We start from the raw sequence: 27,343 nt of genomic DNA, 5'->3' as shown, positions 1-27,343 counted from the left end.
GAATGTTGGGGAAGGGAGGTAAGTTTGGTAGGAGAGGTAGCATTTGCAAACAGGCAAGACAGACAAGACAGTAGATGGGAGCAGTGTATGACACATGAGGGAGGGTAAACACTTTGGACGGGGAGGGTGTTGTGGAATCAGAGAACCAAGTGCCCCCAGATGGCAGGAGTGGGACTGAGTTTCCCACCCATTGGCAGTTACCACTGCTCCTTCACAGCCCCAAAAGTGGCTGTGCTGAGGGCTGGGCACTGGGGCCAGCCTGCCTCTCCAGGTTGGCCAGTCTGCCCTCAGTCTGGTGCAGTCGATTGTCTAAATCATGCTGGAAAATCCTGCGCATCATCCCTGGGAGCTGTCATTGGGTGACCACTTCCTCTCTAGGTCCACATCCAAGCGGTTTCACCCATAGGTGGTGCAGGACCAGCAGAGGGGGCAGCTTCAGATTGGGTCCCAGAAGTGCTGGGTCCCAGTGCCACAGCCAGTTGAGGTAGTATGCAATCATTGTAATACATAACAATAATAAAACACAAGGCCCAGCATAACAGTTTGTGAACAACATATGTCAAAAGCAAACCATACCCAATGTATAAGAATAATAAATTATGTTCCAGATAAGAGGTGGGAGGACAGAGAAAAGCATGCCATTACTACTAGTATAGGCTATAGTGTTTGCAACAGAACTCTTCTATACTCTACAGGTCTGCCTTTACTTTATGTATAGAAGTGTCCTATAGCTTTCTGTAGCACCTATATACCTCTCAAGCTGTCTGCATGGGACAGTATGGGCCAAGCTGTAACACCTACAGGTACACAACTACAGGGACTATTACAGTTCAGGGGAACATATGTGACTACCAAGGAGTACTGTGGACTGATGTAATGTGACTGTGCTATTCAGATAAATCAAGTAGCTGTTAAATTTGTGTCCCAGGGATTTGGCAACAGTGATCACAGTCTGTGACAGTGTGACACTTGAGAGATATGTATTGTGCACAGTACAGAGATGTTATGCTTATCATGCCATGCTTGGCAGGCATGGGGTTAGACTATCAGCAGACAGACACACCAGGCATACAGCTGTACCAACATTTAAACACTTTTATTTGTTATAATATCTTGTGTTATTATTGTACGTTTTGAATTTTCATTTACTGTATTCCTATTGCCTTGGTGAGCATTGTTGTTAATACTCTGATACCTCTGGACACACAAATGAGTAACCCATTTGAACAAATAATACAGCCATTTATTTACCTGTAATTCCTGTGGGGAGAACATCTGTTAACAATACATAACAGTTTCTAGTAATATTTAGTAGCACATGTCCTTTGATATGAACCCTGGTCTGTGTGTGAAAAAAATGTATATCATACCTAACACTTATCACAATGAGCTACTGAGCCATCACTGAATGTTGATTGAGTAATAGATGCCTAAAGGTCACCTGGTAACAAACTGTGACCAGGTAAAGTGTCATACAAGACTGCAGTGACATTTGAACACACATGCATGAGATTCATACATGACAGAGATAGTAGGTGAACTGTGAAAAGTAAGAATGCAATTAATTTCTTCCCTTAACATCTATGAATGCAGTTGTACTTTCTTACCCTAGCATTATTAGTAGTAGCACAGTATACACTTTTATTTCTTTATCATTATTATTACTGCAGTAGTAACTTTCTTTCCTTCAGGTAAGCATGTATCATGCTTTCATCTATATTGAACTGTACCTGGCATTATTCACTTATATCAGTCCAGGTCTGTGACCACATTCATTGCAGAACACTCAAAACAGAATAAACCTACTGGCAGTTACTACTGTAGTCTTTCTTATTTATATTACTATGTATTGCAAGATATATCTGTATTCACCACACTCTCAGCACAAGCTGGCCAGGCACCCTGCATGGGCCTCCAGGTTGCAAGCTCACTCCTCTGTAGCTGTGGGAGAGAATAGCACCATTATGCGTGCCTGTCTATCACATATAAATACTAGTATTTTGCAAAATAATCTTACAATACTTACAAATATGTGGGGCATTGTCTGCCACAGCATCTTGGATCCAAGTGGCCAAGAGATCCCCCTTCCTACATTTGAGGTCATCATAGTGATGTTGCACCTGTTCACCTGTGCAGGAGATGCCAGTTGCACTGGTGAGGTTGCATGTCAGCTAGTCTCAGGCCTCTGAATTGTATTCTGACCCCTGGTACTGACCCTGCAACAGCCAGATGTCATGGTCTTTCACAAGGAGTCCAACCATGACCCTGGACTCCAACATGTCCCACTGTTGTGCCCAGAAGCTCTCACCCTCTCCAACTCCTGCCATAATTCCACCATGGGTCAAACTCCAACAGGTTCTGGCTGTATTCCCACCTGTTCAGTTTAAATAAGGCTGTTTTAATGCCCTTTGCTATCATTGGGCCATTTTTTAAAATGTGACACTCTGCTTAGCACCACACAAACCTGCTGAGCTCAGCTGAGCAGTGCTTAATCTGGCAATGTTTAGCAATGCTTAGCAGTGTGCAAACTGGCTTGACTGAGCTGAGGACTGCTTAAACAGAATTTGCTTAGCAGTGCCCAAACCAGCTAAGTGGAGCTGCGCATTCTAAGTACTGCTAAAATGGGTCCTGTTTAAGCACTGCTTGGCTTCACTTAGCAATGCTTAGCAGACCCTAGCTAAAGACAAACCACATTTAAAAATAAAAAATAAAACAAAACAAAATTATACTAATATTACATTATTTATTCATTACTTCTACTTTATTATTCTGTGTATGTATTGCACTTCTATATTTCCTGACCTTCTCTATTTTAATTATTTATTTTAGATTGTGTATTTTAGGTATTGTGGACCTGTGTGTAACTGGATCTTTTCTCCTCAGGTATCCACAAAACATGGGTTTCTGGACCAGCTGGAATAACCCGGTTAACAAATGTCAATACATATATAATTATTAAAGTAAAAACTATATGACATTTTGCTATCAAATGTAAAAAGCTGAATGGTCTGTCTGTGTATTCAAACCATGCACAAGGGGCTGTGACTCTAACCATTCAGCTATGAGGATATGCTGGAAACTGCTATATATTTCTATATATCTCTCCACTATGCTTCAGCATCTGTGAGCACTGCACTGTGCCACGCAAACACCCTCAGCTATGCTTAAACTTGACCTTTGATATGAAATTAAAAGTATCTGGTTTCTATTTTTAGATGTCTAGCACATGTCCATTGCTAAGCACTGCACCGCACAAGCACAAAAATAAAAAAAACTGAAAAAAAAATGGAAATAACATATTTTACTTTTATATTTTAGTGCCATCTGGCACTTTAACAGTGCAGGGGTGTGTTACTCATCTCGGGACACTGTAACACACCCCTTACACTGAATCTGTAACCGTGTTACACAGCTCTCTCTCAGTAGTGCTCCTTCATTAATATGCAAGGCACTCTGCCGAGGGGTAGCCACAGACATGGCCACAGTACACTCCATGTAGGCTTCCCACTGTTCCTACATGGAGTTTGTTAAATCCCCACCCATATCCTGCATTTTCTATTGTGTTTAATAAGAATGCCCACCAGTTTCAAACCTACAACCTTTTCTAACATTTGCCTATGTGGACAAAGAAGCATGAGACCCCAAGTCTGTTCCTGGATTTGACTATGAATATGAGAAGTTTATTAGTTGACCTAAGGTCACAGTGTGGTTTATGTTATTCTAGGATACATGACAGTGGGGGCCTTAGGGTAATTTATAAGTTTTTGAGTGGATTTTCGTTGAATTAGGGACAGCTTTTTATTGAATTCAACTTGTTGAAAATTGTGAAACAAGGAAAAGTAATGGGTTCTAGCCATGACATGCTGTAAATTTTGTTATCTTGTTATAAACTTGCTTTAGCTTATGAAGAAAGAATGAATATATTTACAAAATAATGAAGTGTGGAAGATGTACTGCTGTGGTAAAGAGTTCAGAATGGGGAATAAGAAAGCCATGAAAATATGTCTAAGTTTCTCATTTATTTCAGTTAGTACAGTAATTAACATGCTTATTAGAGCTGAGCTGACTGTTGATCAGTTCAAGTAGCAATTTATTCTTCCAAGAAAGCAGGAACTGAATTTGTAGATGAAGCACTGTAATGCAAAGTTGTTTGCCAGGCCAGCAGCAACCTCTTCATTAGTTACAGTTCTTTTTAATGTGGAGTCATTCAGATGACTTTAACTTCTGCAGAGATTGTTTATATTGGCTGTTATTGGTGGATTATAATGACAGTGTTTCAGTGTCCTTCTATGGTTGAAATGTTCTGAAATGGGTAGTTTTATCATTATTGGTTCATACGTTTTATTTCCCCGCTTAATGGAAAAAATCAAACTACAAATTTAAAAAACAATCTAACAAGTGGTACTGTATTAACTAGTGAAGAAAAACAGCAACGCAAACTAAAGAACACAAGAACGGCAAGAGAGCAGTAAACAGTACTTCCAGGAAGTCTCCTGCAACCAAATGAATGCTGACAGACAACGTAGATAAAAATGAACGCTGCTTTATTAGTTAAAATAAAAGCGTTTTCGCTGACAGTAAAAAATGGCAGCTTCCTCAGAAGAAACACAGAAAAAACAATCATTTGTGCTAAGGAAGGTTGTTATACATATAAAATCAAGCAAGGTGGTGTCATCATGACATCACTTAAAATTAAAGGCAACCCATCAATAAACAACCAAATAGAAAACATAAAAATAAAAATGTATCAATGTATAAAAATACAAGTGTGTATATACAATGCATCCTAAAATAAGTGAATAAGCATAAATATAAACATGAATATAAACATGCCCAGCATACCTAAAAATGATAAACCAAATTGCAAAAATGTTAATTCAAAACTAGAGTATCCAGAACAGTCAGTATATCAGTAGAAACAAGGAACACTAAGCTTGGTTAAATCTGAACACAGTAGAGCCAATGGGATAAATAAATAACGACCCTATCAGTCAGGCCTCTAAAAAGAAGTAGTTGGTCATTTCTAAGAAATAAAACCTGTCAATAAACAAGATGACAAATCAAGCAACAAAAGAATACTTAAAAATAATACTTAAAAATGATGTCACTAATTTACACAAATAGTAAAACAAATATTAAAGCTATCACATAAGACCTTATTTTCTATAACTTTTCATTTTAAGTAATACTGAAATGTTGCAGTTGTCGTTCAAGCCTGGACAGTGGAAGGCGTTAAGTTTAACCTGCCATTCTAATTCACGAAGTTCAAGTAGTAAAGAAAAAGGCCCCCCTCTGATGTTATAAGGTATATGATCAATACCCATAAAATGGAATTGATGATCAGGAAAATTTTCCAAGTGTTTCACTAAAGCATTCTCTAGTTTACCAGACCTAATGGCATAGACATGTTCGTAAATACGTTGCCGTAATTTACGGTCAGTCTTGCCAATGTAAAATGCAGGACAGTATCTGCAAAAGGCTCCATAGATGACAGACATCGTGTTACAGTTAATGGTGTGGTAAATATGATATTTAATGTCATTGACAACAAAGCAATTACCTACTTTGATGTATTGACACCAATTGCAGGAGCCACAAGTAGTGGAACCTTTACATTTAATGTAGTTGACCTCCTGCCTTATTTGTAGCAATTCTTTAAGATTCCTACCTTTTCTAAAAATAACTCTAGGTGAAGGACCCAATTTTTCAAAGAGGTGGATGTCATTCTTGATGAAGTCCCAGTTTTTCTTCAAAATATTGCAAATTCTCCCTGCATCACTGCTGAAGGCTGTTATAAAACTAGTCGTGAACTTACAGTTAGTCAAAATGGCCAGACTGTCGCTGCTAGTTGGGTTAACATCACCAGTTGAACAGTCAGATTGGGCTACTGGCGAAAACGCCGTAGTCAGATCTATATGGGCCTTTAAAAGGGGTTTAAAGAACCCATTAACTTTCTTAGTCTCAATTTCGATGATAATTTCATCGACTAATGTATCAGGGTAACCCCTATTCAAGAATTGGTCTTTAAGGAAAAAAACACTCTTCCTTAAATGCCAAGTCTGAGTTGCACATACGGACAGCTCTAACGAGTTGGCCCTTAACAATAGCCCTTTTCTGTTTGAAAGGGTGCTGACTAGAAAAGTGCAACAATGAGTTACAGTACGTAGGTTTTCTAAACACTTTAGAAAGGTACATCTTATTCACAACATCCTTCGTGAGGTTAACGTCTAGGTAATCAATAGCAGTAGTGGAAAAAGTATGTGTAAACCTCAAGAAGGAAGTGGTATGATTCATGTAGTCAATTAAGGACAGAGCTTCTAATTCGTTACCTTTGAATAAAATAAAAATATCGTCCAGGTAACGTGTATAGAAGCAAATCTGGTCACTAAGGGAAGGGTTAGATAGAATGAATTTTGTTTCCCAAAAAGCCATGAATGTGTTAGCCACACTGGCTCCACAGGGGGAGCCCATGGCTATACCTTGTTTTTGTAGAAATATTTTGCCATTGAAGATGAAAAAATTAGAGTCAAGGACTATATCAAGCAGGTCGGTGACTATGCTAATTTCATTAGTTGTGGCCCCCAAGTTGTCTAATTTTAACCCAACCCATTCAGTAGCTTCCTGATGTGGTATCGATGTGTATAAGTCAACCACATCTATTGTAAGGAAGTTAAGGTCATTATTGTAGACAATACTGTCAATACTGGTGAGAAATGACCAAGAGTCTTTACAAATGGACGGTATTTTCTTTAAATATTTTAAAATGATGTGATCGATAAGTTTAGAACTATTGTATGTCATTGAAAACCTTCCATCAATAAGTGCCCTCATGGGTGGGTTCTCAAGATTCTTGTGAATCTTGGGGATGCCGAACATCATTGGTACTTTGGGAAATGGAGTATCCAAAAAATTATACAGATCCATATCAATTCTCCCTTCCAAAAACATGTCTCTGAGGTAGCCCCTAATTCTCCTATTGTTACCATTCATTTCACTGACTGATGATGGACAATAAGCTGGGGAATTTAATACAGAGGACATTTTGTCAATATACATGTTGTTATTGAAGATGACAAGACCTCCCCCTTTATCAGGTTTTATTGCCCGAATAGGGAGTAGTTTAAAATCGGACAACGCGTTTCTCTGGTCGATGGTGATGTTTGGAGACGTGTGTCCTTTGGACTTGGAGTTGGTATATTTAAGTTGTCTAATATCTAGCTCACATACATTTTCAAACACCTTTAGCACAGAATGAAGAGGAGGGTTGGAGCCAGTGTGGCTAACACATTCATGGCTTTTTGGGAAACAAAATTCATTCTATCTAACCCTTCCCTTAGTGACCAGATTTGCTTCTATACACGTTACCTGGACGATATTTTTATTTTATTCAAAGGTAACGAATTAGAAGCTCTGTCCTTAATTGACTACATGAATCATACCACTTCCTTCTTGAGGTTTACACATACTTTTTCCACTACTGCTATTGATTACCTAGACGTTAACCTCACGAAGGATGTTGTGAATAAGATGTACCTTTCTAAAGTGTTTAGAAAACCTACGTACTGTAACTCATTGTTGCACTTTTCTAGTCAGCACCCTTTCAAACAGAAAAGGGCTATTGTTAAGGGCCAACTCGTTAGAGCTGTCCAGAGAGTGCACTCAGACTTGGCATTTAAGGAAGAGTGTTTTTTCCTTAAAGACCAATTCTTGAATAGGGTTACCTGATACATTAGTCGATGAAATTATCATCGAAATTGAGACTAAGAAAGTTAATGGGTTCTTTAAACCCCTTTAAAGGCCCATATAGATCTGACTGCGCCGAGTAGCCCAATCTGACTGTTCAACTGGTGATGTTAACCCAACTAGCAGCGACAGTCTGGCCATTTTGACTAACTGTAAGTTCACGACTAGTTTTATAACAGCCTTCAGCAGTGATGCAGGAGAATTTGCAATATTTTGAAGAAAAACTGGGACTTCATCAAGAATGACATCCACCTCTTTGAAAAATTGGGTCCTTCACCTAGAGTTATTTTTAGAAAAGGTAGGAATCTTAAAGAATTGCTACAAATAAGGCAGGAGGTCAACTACATTAAATGTAAAGGTTCCACTACTTGTGGCTCCTGCAATTGGTGTCAATACATCAAAGTAGGTAATTGCTTTGTTGTCAATGACATTAAATATCATATTTACCACACCATTAACTGTAACACGATGTCTGTCATCTATGGAGCCTTTTGCAGATACTGTCCTGCATTTTACATTGGCAAGACTGACCGTGAATTACGGCAACGATTTCTAACATGTCTATGCCATTAGGTCTGGTAAACTAGAGAATGCTTTAGTGAAACACTTGGAAAATTTTCCTGATCATCAATTCCATTTTATGGGTATTGATCATATACCTTATAACATCAGAGGGGGGCCTTTTTCTTTACTACTTGAACTTCGTGAATTAGAATGGCAGGTTAAACTTAACGCCTTCCACTGTCCAGGCTTGAACGACAACTGCAACATTTCAGTATTACTTAAAATGAAAAGTTATAGAAAATAAGGTCTTATGTGATAGCTTTAATATTTGTTTTACTATTTGTGTAAATTAGTGACATCATTTTTTAAGTATTATTTTTTAAGTATTCTTTTTTGTTGCTTGATTTGTCATCTTGTTTATTGGACAGGTTTTATTTCTTAGAAATGACCAACTACTTCTTTTTAGAGGCCTGACTGATAGGGTCGTTATTTATTTATCCCATTGGCTCTACTGTGTTCAGATTTAACCAAGCTTAGTGTTCCTTGTTTCTACTGATATACTGACTGTTCTGGATACTCTAGTTTTGAATTAACATTTTTGCAATTTGGTTTATCATTTTTAGGTATGCTGGGCATGTTTATATTCATGTTTATATTTATGCTTATTCACTTATTTTAGGATGCATTGTATATACACACTTGTATTTTTATACATTGATACATTTTTATTTTTATGTTTTCTATTTGGTTGTTTATTGATGGGTTGCCTTTAATTTTTCGGCTAGGAAGTGATGTCATGATGACACCACCTTGCTTGATTTTATATGTATAACAACCTTCCTTAGCACAAATGATTGTTTTTTCTGTGTTTCTTCTGAGGAAGCTGCCATTTTTTACTGTCAGCGAAAACGCTTTTATTTTAACTAATAAAGCAGCGTTCATTTTTATCTACGTTGTCTGTCAGCATTCATTTGGTTGCAGGAGACTTCCTGGAAGTACTGTTTACTGCTCTCTTGCCGTTCTTGTGTACTGTATTAACTAACGAATATAATTTAATACAATAAGGAAGGGGAAATCAAAGAACACATGCATTTATGCATGGTCCTAAAAATGTGTGCAGAGGCCCATGGTTTGAAAACACACCAAAGGTACACTTAATCCACCACTGGCCACATGCATTTCCATGAATGGGGGTTTCAATGCATTTTCAATGAATGTGAGTTTCAAGGGCAGATAAGTTAACAGTTGTTCGAGCTAAGTCTGCTTTCACTGTGAGATTGTATAGTTTTGTTTAGCAAATGGCTATCAGTGTTTGTGCTATAAAATTTAAAATAAAAGTTTTAAATTAAATCCAGATTTCTGTAATCATAGTAGAAGTAAAGAAGAAAATGCTACACATACTGACAGGTTTGAATGGTGTTTATGGTGACTGGGGAGAGATGGCCAAGTAATGGGACACTAGAATGGCTGTGGTGCTCTGGCTGCTGGGGATGGGGGGGCCTTGCTTCATTACCATGCCTAGGGCCCCACTTAACCACAATCCAGCTCTGGCTACTAAAGCAGCTATAAGTAAAGGGATTCTTATGGCCCAACCATTGTCAGTGCTTCAAAGACAAAAATGGCTTCCCTCCAGATCACAGCTGACAGTATCTGCAAATTACTCTCCCTATGCTTCAGAAGAGATCATCACTTCAAAAGGCAAAACACCTCCAATTAAAGGTGCACCTTAGCATCTCTCACCTTATAAACTCTTAAACTTACAAACCATCCCCATTTTTACCAGCAGATTAATTAAAAGATATACCACCTATAACCTAAGATTACAATCACACAAAACCCCCTCTATACTTACTGCTAAGTATAGACTTCATGGTTCTTAACACTACTCCCTACATGTCAGAATCTGTCCCACTAAAGATACAATTTCTCCCTTCATACCAAGCCTTCCATGTACAACTTAAAAAAAACATTTGAAACCTGCTGTATGTGCTGTAGAATAGGTAGTGTCATGTATACCCACTCTCTTCCCTGCATGCTCTCATTTTCTTTATGATACATACTTGAGTTATCCTAGCAATGAAGTCTCCCCTTATATCCCTCACTTTTTTATCTTTACCAATTTCTTTTCATTCAACATAGACTTTTCCTTTACTTCTACATTAACCGTCCCATATACCTAATATATACTGTGAACATTGACTATTTACAGCGTATGCTACATTCTGAGTTAGTTATGTAACTTGTCTTGCAGTTTAAACAATGGCAGCTTTTTTTTACTTATAATTGCTTTTTATTATAGCTATATGATAACTTATAGTTCTCATTGCTTATTTGTAAAATATTAACTATTTATTACTATGAATGCCTCCATTTGAAAATGTCGATTTGTTATCTTCTGTCTATTGTATTCTCCAGAGCTGAGCCTGAAAATGGTCCATTGAGATCATTGCTCTACCATAGTTAGCAAATAAAATAAAATAAAAAGTAAACAAACAATAAATAAATCATCCATTTTGATGTCACTGTAATGCTCCACACCCCATTAATGAATTAACTGAATGAAGATTAAAAGGAAAAGTACTGAGCCTTGTACAACAGCTACATTTGCTAATGGGGGATATGTCACTGTATCATCCTATGTCATAAATTACACTTGATTTCATGGTAACTTGTACACTGTTTACAGGTACTGAAGGAGAATTCAGATGAAGCCAGAAGTTTCATGGAGCAGCCTGAATATCTTATACATATTTAAAAACAGTAATGTGGCAACCTTGATATGGTTCAGATGCTGACATAGTCTGTGGTGACAAGCAGAACTATAGATGTGATTGTCATGAGTTGTCAGTGTGAGTACTATAGCAGGAAGCATACCCACCTTTGACGCAGAAGGCTGTGGGTTATATTCTCATACCAGGTAAATGGATTGTTGACACTGCAGTGCAGCATTACAGGGGTGCTGCACTCCTGAGTATGTTGCCCTTCAAGTGAGATGCTAAACCAAGGTCCCAACTGCTTTAGTTTGTGATAGCACAGGTCAATATAAAAGATCCCACAGCACCTCTCTAAAAATGCAGTGGAAGTTCTCTGATGCCCTGTCCAAATTTCCCCTAGTACTATAAATACAACCTCAGGTCTCCCCTGAAAATAGGCTAGTAGCCTAGTGAGACTAACCTGGTCAACAAAGGATCAATAAATAAATTACTAATGAGGTGTTAGAGGAGCTGAGTATGTATATACTTCACTTGAATTTTTGAGATGGGGAGGGGAGTGCAATAAAACAGTAACTTCTGAAAGAAGTTAGTGTAGCTCCTTTATGAATAGGTACAGTAAAGGCACACGTCTGCATTGCTTGCATCCTCTCATCTTTGATCAAGTGGTTGAGTAATTCTGACAAAGCATAGGCTATGAACCTGGCTGCAGCTTTCAAGAATTATGCAGGTAAACTGTCAGTGGAAGCTTAGTCAACTTTCAATTCACAAGAGTTTATAGACCATTTATGTAACAGTCTGAAATATGAGACCAGGACACTGGATGACAGACTGATACAGTCGGGTGTTAACATCCATTAAAGACAATTTGATGCACTGAATCTCTAAAAAAAAAGAATTCAAAATGGTGGGCAATGCTGGCATGGTTAAGGTGAAAAAATGGCTACAGGTGGGCAAACTGGCAAGATGCATGAGATGAATGATGTTATTCCCAAAACTTTTAGGATGTTTGCATTTTTTCTGATGATCCAGAAAATAGCTAATTTTCTTACAGTGTAAAGGAGACTCAAGCTGTTTCTTGTCCACACAAATTCATTAGAGTCCATCAGACAATTTCATGTGGTGTCAAAATGGTGTACCATGACCTTCATTTTTGGAATGATCCATGGGAAATTAGAAGTTCTTATTCTTTGGTTTGGGAATGGAGCTATGCTAAGGAAAGCCTTCAGAAAATTGTCAATGAAGTTTTGTACTGTCTCATCGAATGGCTGTTTTTGGCAAAGGAGTCCAGTTTATGAAGTGTAAGACATTAATGGAAGGTTGCTTGGGATCAGATTTCTTCATGTTTTTTGAATGCAAGTGTCATTGTGTCTTACAGATCTGACTATGGCACTAGAAAGGAAAAGTTCTAAGATTGTCACAAATTATAGCCATCACATCAGCATGTGCGATATTGCTAAGAATAGATATTAGGGTTATATCTAATGTACTGTCATGACCAGAGACTTTGTCATTTAATGTGACACAACTAATATGGGTAAGACCAAAAGGATTCATTGCTAGATAATTATAGTCAATATTTGACAGATTTCAGTCGATATCTAGGGCACTTAATACAATGATCTCAAGGCTCATATTGGAAATAATCCAATGCAGGACATTCTTAGCAACCAAAGCACTAGGTTTAGGAGGAAAACAGTTACAGACAAAAGAAAAGAAATCTGACTTTCTTAATTTTAACCTAAATGACAATGGACTCCCTGTATGCTGAATACTGGATTTTAATGTCAAGCAAGGAGCAGAGGGTGGCTGAAATGGTAAAAAATAGTAACACTATAGCTCCTTCATGTTGACTGTGAAACAATTAGAAGCCATAACCTGTTGGGGCACTTTCTGAGTCTAGAATTTCTTATCTATGCCAAGTTTCAAAAACTGCTAAGTTTCAGAACCAGTAATAGTATTCGGAAGGAATAGTGGGATCCATCTTTGCAAGACATACAGATTTTACTTGATATCTAGTGCATTAATATGTATTGTTTTTAAGACACTGAAAGCTGACCTTATAGGGTCAAAATAATACTGGCATGGCATGTACCTGGATTACTGCAGATGTATGCACAGAGTAAAATAAATGAAGGAAAGAATTTAAATTATAGCCATGGTATTTTAAAAGCTCTTTGTAGGGAGTGCCTACTCGTAATAAATGGTATTTTACTTCTCCTTTGTGCTCAGATTGTATTATCATAGAAAATGAATGGAATGATGCTTGGTATAAGTCATAGATGGAATTTAAAACTTATATTGATAGTGTAGTTTTCCACGTTTGGAGATAGAAAATTTTCAGGAAATACTGCAATCCGTGTAATGGTAGTAATCAGGATGTATGAAAGCATCAAGAGAGTTTATGCTGCACATGAGATAGGTTTGTGAAAAAGTGTTGACTGGCTGTTAAGCAGAAGCTTTTGATTGGCTGTTCAAGCAAGATAAATAGCCTCGGTCAATATCTAAGGCATATGCAAAAGCGGCTATTGAATAAATGAAGATGATCAGCTATAGCTACTGTTCTTATACACATGGGTGCTCTTATTACACAAGTAATTCGGGGGGGGGGCTGACAGGTAATATTCTATAGGGTGCAGTATAGCACACCTTGCTCATAGTAATCTTCTAGGTACAATATTCTGGTTAGGCACATGTTGTTTTACCCAATCAATGCACAGTCTATTATGAACAGAAAAGTCAGAATCAGAAATGTTCTTTGCAGACACAGTAAGATGGATACAATGTCTACACAAAGTTATAAAGTGATATCATTCCTATAATACAAAAGTTTAGATAGTGGGTCTGTGGTATACTATGTGTATCTACCAGCTAATTCAGTTTCTGAACATGGTGTATCATGGAAAAGACTATACAAAGAGTACACTCTACCTGTAATATAACAATTTCCAGGCTCAACAGCAAATATATTGTTACTGCTGTAGCGTGCCTTACTATAGTTTAGACTCACGTATTAGCCTAGAGAGCCTACTAGAAACATGGCGTTTGACTCATTTTATAATTAGATGCATTTGTATAATACTAATCTACACTGGAGAAATGTATATTTTTTGTAGTGAAACGTTGCACAGTTTTATCTGTAGTTCTCTGGGCCCTGATTTATATGTGCATTTTAGAAATTTAGCTGAGAATTCAAATGTGTGTGTGGTGAATCATTACTGTATTCTGATTTATCAATATGCTGTACAGAAATTGCATAATACATATGCTGCTGGAATGAATGAAATGGCTTCCAAGTTCACTAAGGGAGTAATACTCGGTTTGGACATGCAGCTCGTGTTTTATAAGTGCTCTGTTTTCTTGTAATGTGTTTAGGAGATGCATCATTTTCATCTGTTTAAGTACCATACCATAGAAAAGTTACATGATAATGAATAATTTCATACTCTTCAGAAAGCAGATTTTCTAAAACAGGCATTTTTATTAGGCATCTTGACAGTTTCCTGAAGATTCCTTTCTAAGCTAGTTGCAACAACAGAGAGCGACGTTGCAGGTAGAAGAATTTCTGAAGAAATTGCATTAGAATCTATATAATGACAATACTTCAGATTCAACACATTTGTCCAGAGGTAGTTTTGCATTTCAGAGACAACAGTAAGTTAAACATTAGAACAGAGGTCATCAGGTGCTTGGTCATCTGATGCATTCAAGTATTCATTTATTTTGTTTTATCTTTGTTAACTGGTTAGGTAGGCTAGTCTAACACTGTTTTCTGCCCTGGCCCAAATACCCAGGTGGATGCATATTTAGATATAAGGATATAAAGAAATGCACAATTTTAACAGTGAATATATATAGTTAACAGAGTACATATAGTGACAGAATGACATAGAAGAAATAAATCCATATTTAGGTCTATGATAAAGCAGAATAAAACCCTGGCTATGCCACAGGTGAGCTATGCCACAGGTGAGCTGAGTTTTAATAGAGACTCAAATGGAATAAAGCCCTGACTATGCCACAGGTGGGCTGAGTTTTAGTAGTGACTCAGATGGAATAAAGCCCTGACTATACCACAGGTGGGCTGATTTTTAGTAGTGACTCAGATGGAATAAAACCAAGACTATGCCACAGGTGGGCTGAGTTTTAGTAGTGACTAGATGAAATAAAGCCCTGACTATGCCACAGGTGAGCTGAGTTTTAATAGTGACTCAAATGAAATAAAGCCCTGACTATGCCACAGGTGAGCTGAGTTTTAATAGTGACTCAGATGGAATAAAGCCCTGACTATGCCACAGGTGGGCTGAGTTTTAGTAGTGACTCAGATGGAATAAAGCCCTGACTATGCCACAGGTGGGCTGATTTTTAGTAGTGACTCAGATGGAATAAAACCAAGACTATGCCACAGGTGGGCTGAGTTTTAGTAGTGACTAGATTAAATAAAGCCCTGACCATGCCACAGGTGGGCTGAGTTTGAGTAGTGACTCAGATGCCTGTAGGAGCTGGCCAGGGAGGATGGAAGAGAGCAGCCACTAAAGGTTCACCCATACTGGGAAGGGATGCAGCTCTGGCTTAGCACAAGGGTAACACTTAGCAGATGCATTAGGTGTTACTCAGTGAAGTTTGAGCCAGCAAAGCCCAAGCTGCAATGGGGACTTCACCCACCAAATAAAAGGGAATACTCCCAATAGGGAGATGGTAGGTCACCCCCCAGGACAAGCAATCTAGCCTGTACCCTACCACCCCATTCTGGCTTAGAAATGGAAGAGCTAATCATGATTCCCAGGCACTTGTCACATTGCACTCAAGTTACCTGGCACTCAAGTTACCTGGCACTTGCTCACTAAAGCAATTATATAAGTCAGCACTAAAAATTAAAAGCACTACACCCTCACTCCCCACTGGCCCTTGTTTTCAATTAAGGATTTCCCAATATTATTCTAGCATGTCCAAAGGTCAGTTGTCAATCTCCTCTCCGGTCCAGCTGGTGAATCTGGGAATCTTGAGGCAATGTTATAACTGCCTCATGTACACAGACAACCCTCTCCTCCTCCCACATAACACAAATACTTGCGAGAGATGCAGCTATTTAGCCAAACTGGAGGCTGAGCTCTCTCAACTCAGGACTGGCAAGACCAGACAGGAGGAGAAGGCAACTACACACACCACAAAACCAGCCTCACATAATGCTACCACTCCACTGAATCAAACACATAAACACACAAAGACATACTCGGAGGCACTGAGTAAAAATTTACCTAAACAGCAGAGGCCTCCAAAGCAGACACCCAAACAACTGCTACCTCAAGACACCCCACAAGCAACACATAAACCACAAAAGCAGTGTGCAAAGCAGTCACAGCCCTTAAGGCCAAATACAACACCAAACATACTTGTCATAGGTGACTCCATAGTCAGACACACTGGCGTCCCACTCACCAGGCTGAACAAGGAGAGGGTCACAGTAAGCTGCCTATCGGGCTAGAATCCGCCACATAACACAAGCACTCGGGTCACTCCACAGCAAGTACAAATATGACACAGTCATTGTCCATGCTGGTGTGAACGACCTGAGACGTACCTCCCTGGACTGCATGAAAAGAGACATAGAGGAGCTCTCTGATTATGTAGCCCAGGCAGGTATGACCCTAACCCTGAGCAGTATCCTTCCTTCACCAAGAATGATGCCACAATATAGAGACAAGATGATCAGCTTTAACAATTGGCTTAATGTCTGGTGTCATTCAAAGGGGATCCAGTGTCTGTCTGCCTGGGATGACATGCTTGACAAGCCACGCTGCTTCGCAAGGGCCGGCTTGCACCTGTCACCCTGGGATTCCGGATATTGGCTAAGGCTCTTGCCACCCCATAGTGCCTTTTTAGGCAAGGCTCAAATTCTAAACCTACCACCCTAGAAAACAAAAATGGGAAGAAATTGAGGGTAATGCTGCTCAATGCCAGAAGTCTAAATCTCAAAATGCACGCACTCGAGGCCCTTCTCAGTATGGAGAACATCGATGTCTGTGCTGTAACTGAAACCTGGTTCAAGGCTCCTGAGAGCACCCGGCACTATTAGGTTTTACCTCATATCATGCGTTCGGCCCCAAAACCCGGACGAGCCCACAAAAGGAGGGGGTGTATCCATATTCATAAAGGAGACTCACACCTCCAGGATGGTGGCAACGCATGAAGCTTGGAAACCATCCAGGTGCAACTAACCATAGGCAAAACTGCTCTACAAATTGTAGCATGCTACAGGCCACCCTCTCAAACTCAGGAACCCCACACAGCCTTCCTGAAGACACTGGAGGGTATAAATGTATCTCCAAACACCATCATATTGGGTGACTTCAACTACCTGAATATAGACTGGGAACATTACTCAAGCCCTAACTTTCTAGCCCAACGGTTCCTGGAGTTCATAAATTCAAATGCCATGGAACAGCTAGTCACTGTTCCCACGAGAGGAGAAAATATACTAGATCTCATTGTCACAAACATGGGGACAAAATGCTCCACACGGAAGTATATCCCTCATTGGTGAGATCTGATCATAAACTAATCTCACTGGAAATCCACATCCCGCCCCCACCCCAAACAAAAAAGACCATAGTGAAGAACTTCTCTAAAGCAAACTTCACACTACTCAAGACTGGTGTGGTATCCTTCAATGCCCCTGAGTCAGAGGAAACCAAAACCCAAGCTGCGGAAGCCCTTACAAATGCCTTCTATGAACACCTCCAGGACTGCATGGATCAGGCAATCCCAAATAAAACCAAGACTCTTTCCACAAAGGGCAAACGTCCAGTCTGGTGGACCCCAGCCATTAACAAACTTTACAATAAGAGGAGAAAGCTATTACATGATAGAACAAAATCCATAAAAGGAAGTCACCCTGATCATTATTAGTAAAAAATACGAGCACTCATAAAATCAACTAAGGCCAATTTTGAGAGAAAAATTGCCATGGATTCAAAGGACAATCATAAGGCCTTTTTCAGCTATGTTAGGAACCTGGGTGGAAACTCACAGATATGCTCAGAATTAGTCCAAAATGATACAAAAATCACTGAACCCACAGACATTGCCAACATACTGGCAGACAGGTTCAGTGCAAACTTCCCCTGCCTCTCCCCTTAAAGGAGAGATAACTATCCCAGCCGAGTGTAGCCTCCCGGACATCTCAAATGCGCAGGTGAAAGCTGCTCTCTCTAAAGCTAAAAACACAGCATTAATGGGAGCGGATGGTGTCCCCGGCTGTGTGCTACGAGCTAAATGAGGAATTAAACCGCACATAAGGCAGCTGTTTAATCTCAGCCTTACCACAGGATACGTGCCCAAGGAGTGGCGTGCGGCAACTGTGGTCCCACTCCACAAAGGTGGCGCCTCACGGACCCTGGTAATTACCGCCCCATAAGCTTAACAAGTCTAGTCTGCAAAGCTATGGAGAGGATCATAATGGAGCTCATAAACAAAGATATAGGGGACTTGCAGACATTGGACCCGACCCAGTTTGGCTTTGTCAAGGGAAGATCATGCCTTTTGAACTTGGTGGACTTCTTGAAATAGTCACCAAGGCCATTGATGAGGAAAGGCAGTCCATACAGCCTACCTTGACCTTGCAAAGGCTTTCGACACAATACCCCACTCGGGTATTGTAGAAAAACTTACCAGCTTAAATGTAAACCCATATGTCACAAGATGGGTTGCAAACTGACTTAAGGACAGAACCCACAGGGTTAGAGTTGCTGGCGCTGTGTCAGACTCCAAGCCGGTCACAAGTGGTGTCCCACAGGGCTCGGTCCTTGGCCCCTATTGTTTGGCATCTACTTCTCAGAAGTACAGGCCAACATGGGAGGACTTTGGCTGACAAAGTTTGCAGATGACTGCAAACTGGGCGCCATAGTGGAAAGTGCATCGGACACGGATATCCTTCAGAAGGGACTCACGGAAACAGATAGCTGGTGCCAGAGCCATGGCCTGAAGTTAAACGCCAAAAATGTATAGTCATACCCTTCGGGAAAAACAAGGTAACCCCAAGCTACCATATAGGTGGCAATCCACTAAGCACAGAAGAAGTTATCAGGGACCTGGGGACCCAGGTTGACAGTGGCCTTTCTTTTGACACTCACATTGCTAAAGTGGTTAGAAAGACCTTCTACATTGCCCACCTGATCATGAAGGGATTCACATCCAGATCTAGTGAGGTCATTGTTCCCTGTACTCTTCACTTATCAGACCAATGATCGAGTACAATGCCCCATTCGGGATGTATCTCACCCGACATCTGCAGCAATTGGAGAGACCCCAAAAGTTCCTCACCAAAAGGATAAAGGGACTCCAAAATCTGTCATATGCTGCCAGATTGAAGAAACTCCAGCTCTATTCAGTCGCATACCGTCTGCTCAGAGGTGACATGTGCCTGACATACAAGGCCATGTCCAACCCGGAATTAATGGACATGCTCCACCTCAAAAAATCCAAATCCACCAAAACCACTAGAGCAAGCAACTTAAACCTTAGCACGGATATAAATAGGACGTGCTGGAGGGATAGATTTATCACTCAGAGACTCCCTATGCTGTGGAATAAAATCCCGGTCCATGTGAGGCAGAGCACCTCGCTGACTCTGTTCAAGAGAAATCTAGACCGGTGGATGGGAGATCGTAGGTTTACCCCGGGAATCATCTCTGGGTCACTGCTGGACAGAGGCACAACAAACTAATGGGCACAGTATTTTTTCATATAAGGGGTGGCATAAGCCACAATAATTTGGGCTAGGCTTATAAATGCCTTAGGGCAGATAGCCTAGTATAAACCTATGAACCTATGAACCTATGAACCAATGAGCTGTTGGGCTCTTGTCCAGCCCCAGACTGCCCAACTCCTACGTCCCTGGAACAAACCCACTCAATAAGTGTCAGTAATGAATTCATTGGGCAAGGTCAGAAGGGGAGGCAAAAAAAGAGCAAAAGAAAGTCATATTTGATGTAACACAGTAGTTGAAGAATTGTCAATACTAATATTTCTAATTATATAAAATACATCAATGTGTGACTAGTGAATGAAGGAAGAGTGATAATTCACTACTCCTGCTAATATGTATTAAATATTGTTACTATTACTATTATATAGACAACAATGTTTCATTAGCAGTAAGAATCACTTACAGTCTATATGACATATTTACAAAATAAAGGAATAGGTATATATGTACAAGTGCATTGATTTCTCTGATACTAAATATGGGACTTTGCGTTGTTTGAGCTTAAACTGGGCAAACTGTCGTGGAATTGTAAAAGTTATCCTTTTTCTATAAAACAAGTGCAGCTTATGTTTGTTGTAGGTATTCCAAAAGCATTGCTCTAAACAGGACATTTGTTGTTTCTTTCCACACATGCACAGAGAGATGATGTCAGTTAGCATGAGATATTTTGGTAAAGGTCTTTTAACCTACTGTAAGGCAAAATTGGGGACTCACAGGAGAAGAGTGTTATCCTTTTGTGCTCCAAGGATATAGAGAACAACTAATTATTAGCTTGTTGGTAAGACAGGAGTAGTAGTAGTTATTATGCATAATATAAGTGTGGAAAGAAGCAAAGTAGATCAGGCTAGAAAAGGTAAACATTTTGTATTTTAGGATGGAACTGTAGTATTCATACCTATGGCTAGATCATTAAATCTACAGGCGCTGTTTATAATATTCATAACTAATGGCTAGATTGATAAATTCACAGTTGTTTATAGTATTCATACCGAGTGGCTAGACTGGTAAATGTACAGATACTATATATTGTTGCTTGTATGATATATGTATAATGGCATGAGTTTTATGCTGTAATTGGCAGGGAATATTCCAAATGAGGGACAGAACATGGTGAGAGTATGGTGAGAGATAGAGGGAGACAGAATAGCAGTCGTTTAGCTCATTTTTCACCCTCTCTATTAATTGTTCAGAGTGGATTTTAGCATCTGTCTTATTTATTATTGTCTGGGTCAGGATGTGTAAATTTCATAAGATATCCATCATTGAAAGCTGAGGCATAGCTAGGACAGGGAGAAGGGTGCAGCTGCCCAGGGTGTAAGGTGTCCCGAGTTGGAACTGCACAGTACTGGATTTCAGAAATTAATGCCAATACCTTCTTTGGAGACATGCCTGAATTGCTGAAGCACTTAGGAGGAAAGGAGGATATGACTTTTTTTTGCGGGGGGTTCTTTTGGTCTTCAACTTCGATGGTAAAACCTTTTTTTGGGTACTCAGTTTAGAGGTCAAGAGAGGGTGTCAGATTGGGTAGCTGCACAGGGTATCACAACATGCAACTACAGCTCTGTTTGAAAAAACTGTACTAGGAAAGTGCTGCAAGGCAGCAGTGCTAGCCATTGTATCACTGTGCCTTGCCATACAGTTACAGAAACAGAAATCATAAAATTGGTCAGATTTATTTCCTGTATACTGTTTATGAGCGCCTGTTGAAAGTGGAAGGACAATAAAAATGTAGATTAAAGGGGTATATATTACGTTGTGGAATCCTGAAGTGATGCCCTTTCTCTGTGTGTGTGTGTGTGTGTGTGTGTGTGTGTGTGTGTGTGTGTGTGTGTGTGTGTGTGTGTGTGTGTGTGTGTGTGTGTGTGTGTGCGTATACACACACACACACACACACACATACACACACCATTATCATCATCATCATCGACCCCCCTTTCAACACCCCTTTTCCTATTTTCTACATTGGATTTGGGTATTACTTCAACTGTCACCACCTCTTTTGATTCAGTGCCTGTCTCCTACCTTCTTTGATAGTCATGCCTGACTGTCACTAGTCTTCTCTCTTACAATCTAGCCATCTCTTTGCTGGATGTCCTCAGTTCCTCTTACCTTCTTCTACTATCTCCCAAATCTTCTACACCAAATTGTCTACAGCTTTCCTGCACGTGTTCTCACCTCCATACTCAGTTCTCTGTGCACTTTGCTGCAACTGGAGCTACTTTGGCACCTACTCTGATGCCATCTTTGCTTCATCTGTCCCATATTGTGCATCCTATTGCTTATCTCAACCACTTAATTTCCGTTATCTCTAGCCTCGTCAACTACTCTTTCCTTGGATCTTGTCACATGCTTTTTCCATGTCTAGGAATGCCCAGTTGGACTTGTTCCTCATCTCAGGCTTCTTCTCCACCATCTGTCTCACTGTAAACATCAGCTCAGTTGTGCTCCATCCTGTTCTGAATCCAAACTGCTAATCCCCCGTCTTCCTGTCTACTACTCTGAGCATTCATTCATCCCATCTGCAGCATTTTCATGCAGTCGTTAACCGTCTTATTATTCTCGTTATCTTCTTTTCTGTCCCAATTTTCAGCTTCTTCTGGTTTCTCCCATTTGCTGCCCTGACAACTGTCATGTCTGTACTCTGTTTCATCCCGTGCACCTTCTATTTTGCATTCATTTCCCTTCTCATTTGCTAAAGTTGCTGTTCATAGTCTGGTTATAATGCCACATCATCTGCAAACAGCAGCTTTGTTGATCTGTCCAATTTAACTTATTTGCTAATATAGTCCATCAGCATTATGAACAACAGTGGGCTGAGATCTGAACACTGACGCATACTGACTCCCACTGGAAATCGCCTGTGAATCTGAACACTGTTTGTACTTGTGTCATTGGGTCTATGTACATAGACTATACTAATTCTACCAATGCTTCCTATACTTAGCCTCATTGCAGGACTGCCCAGTTCATCTTTCTTCGGACCTGGTCATGTGCATTGCCCAACTCTAGGAATGCCCAGATGGACTCGATTCATTTCTAGCTTATTCTCCACTATCTGTCTCACTGCAATTATCAGCTCAGTTGTGCTGTATCCTGACCTGAATCCAAACTGCTAACCACCAGTCTTACTTTCTACTACTCTGCGTATTCATTTATCAATAACCTTCTTCATCACTTTCATACAGTGTGACGGATATTTGATGCCTTTATACTACCCACAGATATGAATGTCTCCTTTGTTCTTGTACACTGTAGCTAGAATGATTATTGTCCAGTCATCTAGGATACACCTTTCTCTCCATACTGCTATGAGTACCCTTTGAAGCCATTTCTCCCCTAACTGACCCAAATTCTTGCTCATGTCTGCTGTGACTTCATCTAAGACTGCTGCTTTCCATTGCTTCATTTTGTCCTTAGTTCTGTTATTTCTTCTGAGGTGGGCTTTTCTACTTCTTTCATATAATAGGCTGTGTTTAGGGCAGTGCAGTTTCTGTGGAGTTTTCTTCATTCAGAAGCTTCTGGAAGTACTCCTTCCATCTGCGTTTGATGTCCCTTGGACTGTTGAGCAGATTGTTGCTGGCATCCCTTAAAAATGGTGTTTGATGCCAATTTCTTTATCTTTCTGTCTTTGTATTGCACCTGGATAGAGTTTCTTTCTGCGATCTTCAGTCACTTTCCAGAACCTGGTAGAGTGTCTCCAATGACTTGTTCATTGCTATTGTGACTGCTGTTTTAGCCTCTTTGTTAGCCAAGCAGTATTTCTTCTGTGCTCGGTCTGTCTTTTTTATCTCCCATTTTTTTTCCTACACTCCTTCATTCTTTCGATAACTTAGTGGACTTCTGCATACCACCGCCAGCTTTCCTTAAGTACATTATTTTCATATCTGGCTCGATCACATATATGCTCTCTAATCCTCACACATTCTGTATTGAGGTGCTGCCATTCTTCTTTGACTCCACCTATTTCCTCTTCTTCCTGTGGTGCTAGAGCCCTGAGTATTTCCTTGAACTCTTGTGCTTTCACTCCAGTCAACTTCCAGGTCTTCAGTCTAGCTTATGTTGGTCTTAGCACCTTCTCTGACCACTGCTTAAAGTGGATGGTGGTCACCAGTGGTTTATGCTGTGGGCTAGCAGTTTCACTGTGGCTGGGTTTGCAATCTCTGATTCTATTGTAATGCCATTTTGTTACTAGGTGGAAGTCTACCTGATCTGCATGTTGGACACTTTTTTTATGTGTTCTTGTGAAAATCTCTCCTGCTGATGACTTCACCAACATCACACCATTTGCCAGAGAGAAATCTAGAATGGCCTCTTCTTTATTCCTGTTGCCCCATCTATGTGGATAAAGGTAATCTTCATATCCTGATCTGTTTGTCCTAATATGAGTACTCATGTCCTCATTATCAACACCAACACATGTTGTTCTGCTTTACCTAGTAGGTCCTGCAACTGTTGCCTGAATGCACTCTTTTCCTCACCATCACAACCCTCTTGGGGGCGCATACTGAGATTATGAATATTGCCCTTTCTTTACCATGGAGGCTGATTGCCATGAGTCTATAACTAGTTCTGATGACATCACTCACTGTCTTCACAAGGCTCTCCCTCAACATGATTCCCATACCATTTCTAGTTGGTCTATTCCCTCAGCAGTAGAATCTGGGTCACAAGCCAAATGGCTTTGCTGCAGTTGGCATGAGTATTTTCAAAAATGTGCCTCCTCCTTGTGCAGGTGGTCTCCCCTATCCTAACTTCCTTAGTCCTATATGAGAGCCAGATGGCTATCCAGTGCATAACATAGGAGTTTATGCCTATATCCATGACTTTGCTTACAATACCTGAGTGGGTTATTGCATCAAATGCCTTAGCCAGGTCAAGGTAGGCAGTAAGCACCATTTTGCCATTATCTATTGCCTTGGTGACCCTCTCAAAAAAGTCCACCAGGTTGAGTAGGCATGATCTGCCTTTGATTAAACAAACTGGGGTGAATCCAGTGTTTGAAGGTTTTTTTATGTCATTATTAATCATTTAAATGATAATTCTTTCCATAGCTTTCCATTGATGGCCCACCCTTTTATAGAAGGATGACCATAGCAGCTCTCAATTCACATAGCACAAAGCCCATCTGGAGGCAATGCTTAATCAGTGGTCCTGACAGGTCACATTTCGGTGTATTTAGGAGGCATCCTGGTTTATGATTCAGTGTTTCTGGCCTTAGAGAGCACAACTAGGACCTTCTCCCTAATGATAGCTGGAGAGGTTATGTTTGATGGTATTTTATGACAGGGTGGCCAGGGAGAGAAGGGGTAAAACTGGAGATTAATTTGCTAGCCAACAGATTTTCTGTACATTTTCTGGCTTCATGTAGGTGTCTCCATTTACAAACAGTTCTGAACCCTGCATTGTGCTGCCTTTGAGGGTTTGGACATTGCTGGAAAAATCCTTGTCATTGTCATTTTCTGGAAGGCTATCTTTACCTCAAATATGGCTTTAGTAGTCTTAGTTTGCCCTCTTAGTCATTTGTTTAGGTTGATGAGAGTGCTTTTACCATGCTGGGCATAGCACTTTCTAATCTTGGCAATTACTTTTTTCCTTTTCTTGTAAACCTGCTTATGTTTGGATTCAATCAGGGTGTTCCTTTTAATTAGTTCTGTGTTTATTTCTGGTGGGCAGATCTGTCTCTATGCATTTATTGATATGATTGTACAGGAATTCTATGAATAATTCCACATAGGCAGCTATGTTCTTAGGGTTTAGGGGAACTTGAAATGTTGACGTTATCACTTAATAGTAAACAGTTTGCTTTAGAATTGTTCTTAAATGATATGGGGTTAGCCAAAGTAACATAACTGATTTTTATTACAAAAGTACAGATTTTTGGTCTGACCTTACCAGACAGGACACTACAGTATGGAGTGTACAGCATTCTCCCATGTTTGTAAGTACTAAGTTGAGTATGTTTCATGCGTAGTGGACATATGGACTACCTGGTTCAAGATGTTTTTGTTTACAATGTCCAGGAATCTCTGGATCTGTAATTCTGGGGTCATGTAAGGATCCCATTTAATATGGGGTAGTTGAAGTTGCCAATGAATATGATATTGGTTTGAAGTCCAAGTATGGGTTATGGGTTCCTTTCATAGAGGGTGACCTATAGCTTACAATGAAATGATATGGGACTTTGCCTATGGAAATCTGGACATGGAGAAGCTCAAGCGCATTACCCATTTGACTAGTCTTGATGTGAGTTTGTTGCTGGCATAGATTAAGAAACCTCCACCTTTGGTCCCTGTCTGTATACTAGCTGGTCTAATTGTGTGGAATATATTGTAGCTCTGCACTGCCAGGATGCTCTCCATGGCTTTAAACCATGTCTCAGTAACTGCCCAGATGTCCACATTCTCCATTGTGAGGAGAGCCTGGAGGGAGTGGAGTTTCTTATTCAAGCCTGGCTTTAAACAGTTTCACCTTTTGATTCCCTTGGGTTGGTTTTGCTATCTTGGAAGGTGTGTCAGTTTGGTGTTGCCTAAAAATGCACTATGGGGGAGGACAATGTGAACCAATATTCAAAAGCCTAGAGGGGACAGGTGCAGATCATCCCTGGCAAAGCAACATTGTCTGTTGACCATATCCTCCCATGCTGACAAATATTGCACTCCATTGGAATGACAGCAGAGACTAAGCTAATTATTGAAGTCAGTCATCTTTTGTTCATATTGTGACATCATTCTTGGTGAAGGTAGAATGCTGCTCATTATTAGACACATACCAGCCTGGAACACATAGTCAGAGAGCTCCATAATGTCAACCTTCATGTAGTCCAGGGGGGTACATCTCAAATCATTTGCACCCACAGGGACTAGGACTGAGACATACCAGTCCTTGTGGTCTAATGACTTAAGTACAAAGGTGAATTGGATGATCCTTGCCAATGACAGACAACTGACTGCGATTTTCTCCTTATTCAGCCTGGTGGGCAAAACATCTGTATATCTCACAGTGGAGTCTCCTATGACTAAATTATCTCAATCTCCAATCTGTAAATCAAGTATGTTAAGCTTTAGTCAGGTTTCAAATATCAAATCATATGAGTTGCTAACAGAGTGCAAGACTTCAAATTCATCAGTTTTTGTTGTTAGTAGAGCCATTGCTGAGCTGGGAAATTATTTAAATTCCTCTTGGAGAAAGGAAACAGGAACAAGGGTTTTAAGCATACATTCCTACAGTTACTGCCTTTTTTCCTGTAATTGACAGATAGTTTTTGACACGATTGCTTGAAATTGCTTGATAGTACAATCTTGCCTTTAGTAAAGCCTCTGCCAAGACTACAACATCAAACCTGTTTTAAACTTAGTGTTAATAAACTCAAATGAGAGATAACACTCAGCTGAGTGAATTGAATTTACTAAAAATAAATGACTATAGCATCTTCAGTACCAGGGTACATCTTTTTTACCATACAGCATATCTCTCAGCCCCTTGGGATAAGAAATATGGACAAAGCCCAACAAAACGGGGAGACAAAGGGTCAAAATAGGGGAATATTTTAAATATTGCTCTTATAAACTTAGACAGTTGTTAGATTAACAGGATTTGTTTTAATGTACATTTTCTGAAG

This window comes from Protopterus annectens, chromosome 1.part2 (genome assembly GCF_019279795.1).
Source record: "Protopterus annectens isolate FY-2018-M chromosome 1.part2, PAN1.0, whole genome shotgun sequence".
In the NCBI taxonomy this organism is placed as follows: domain Eukaryota; kingdom Metazoa; phylum Chordata; order Ceratodontiformes; family Protopteridae; genus Protopterus; species Protopterus annectens.
This window is presented reverse-complemented; position numbering follows the sequence as displayed.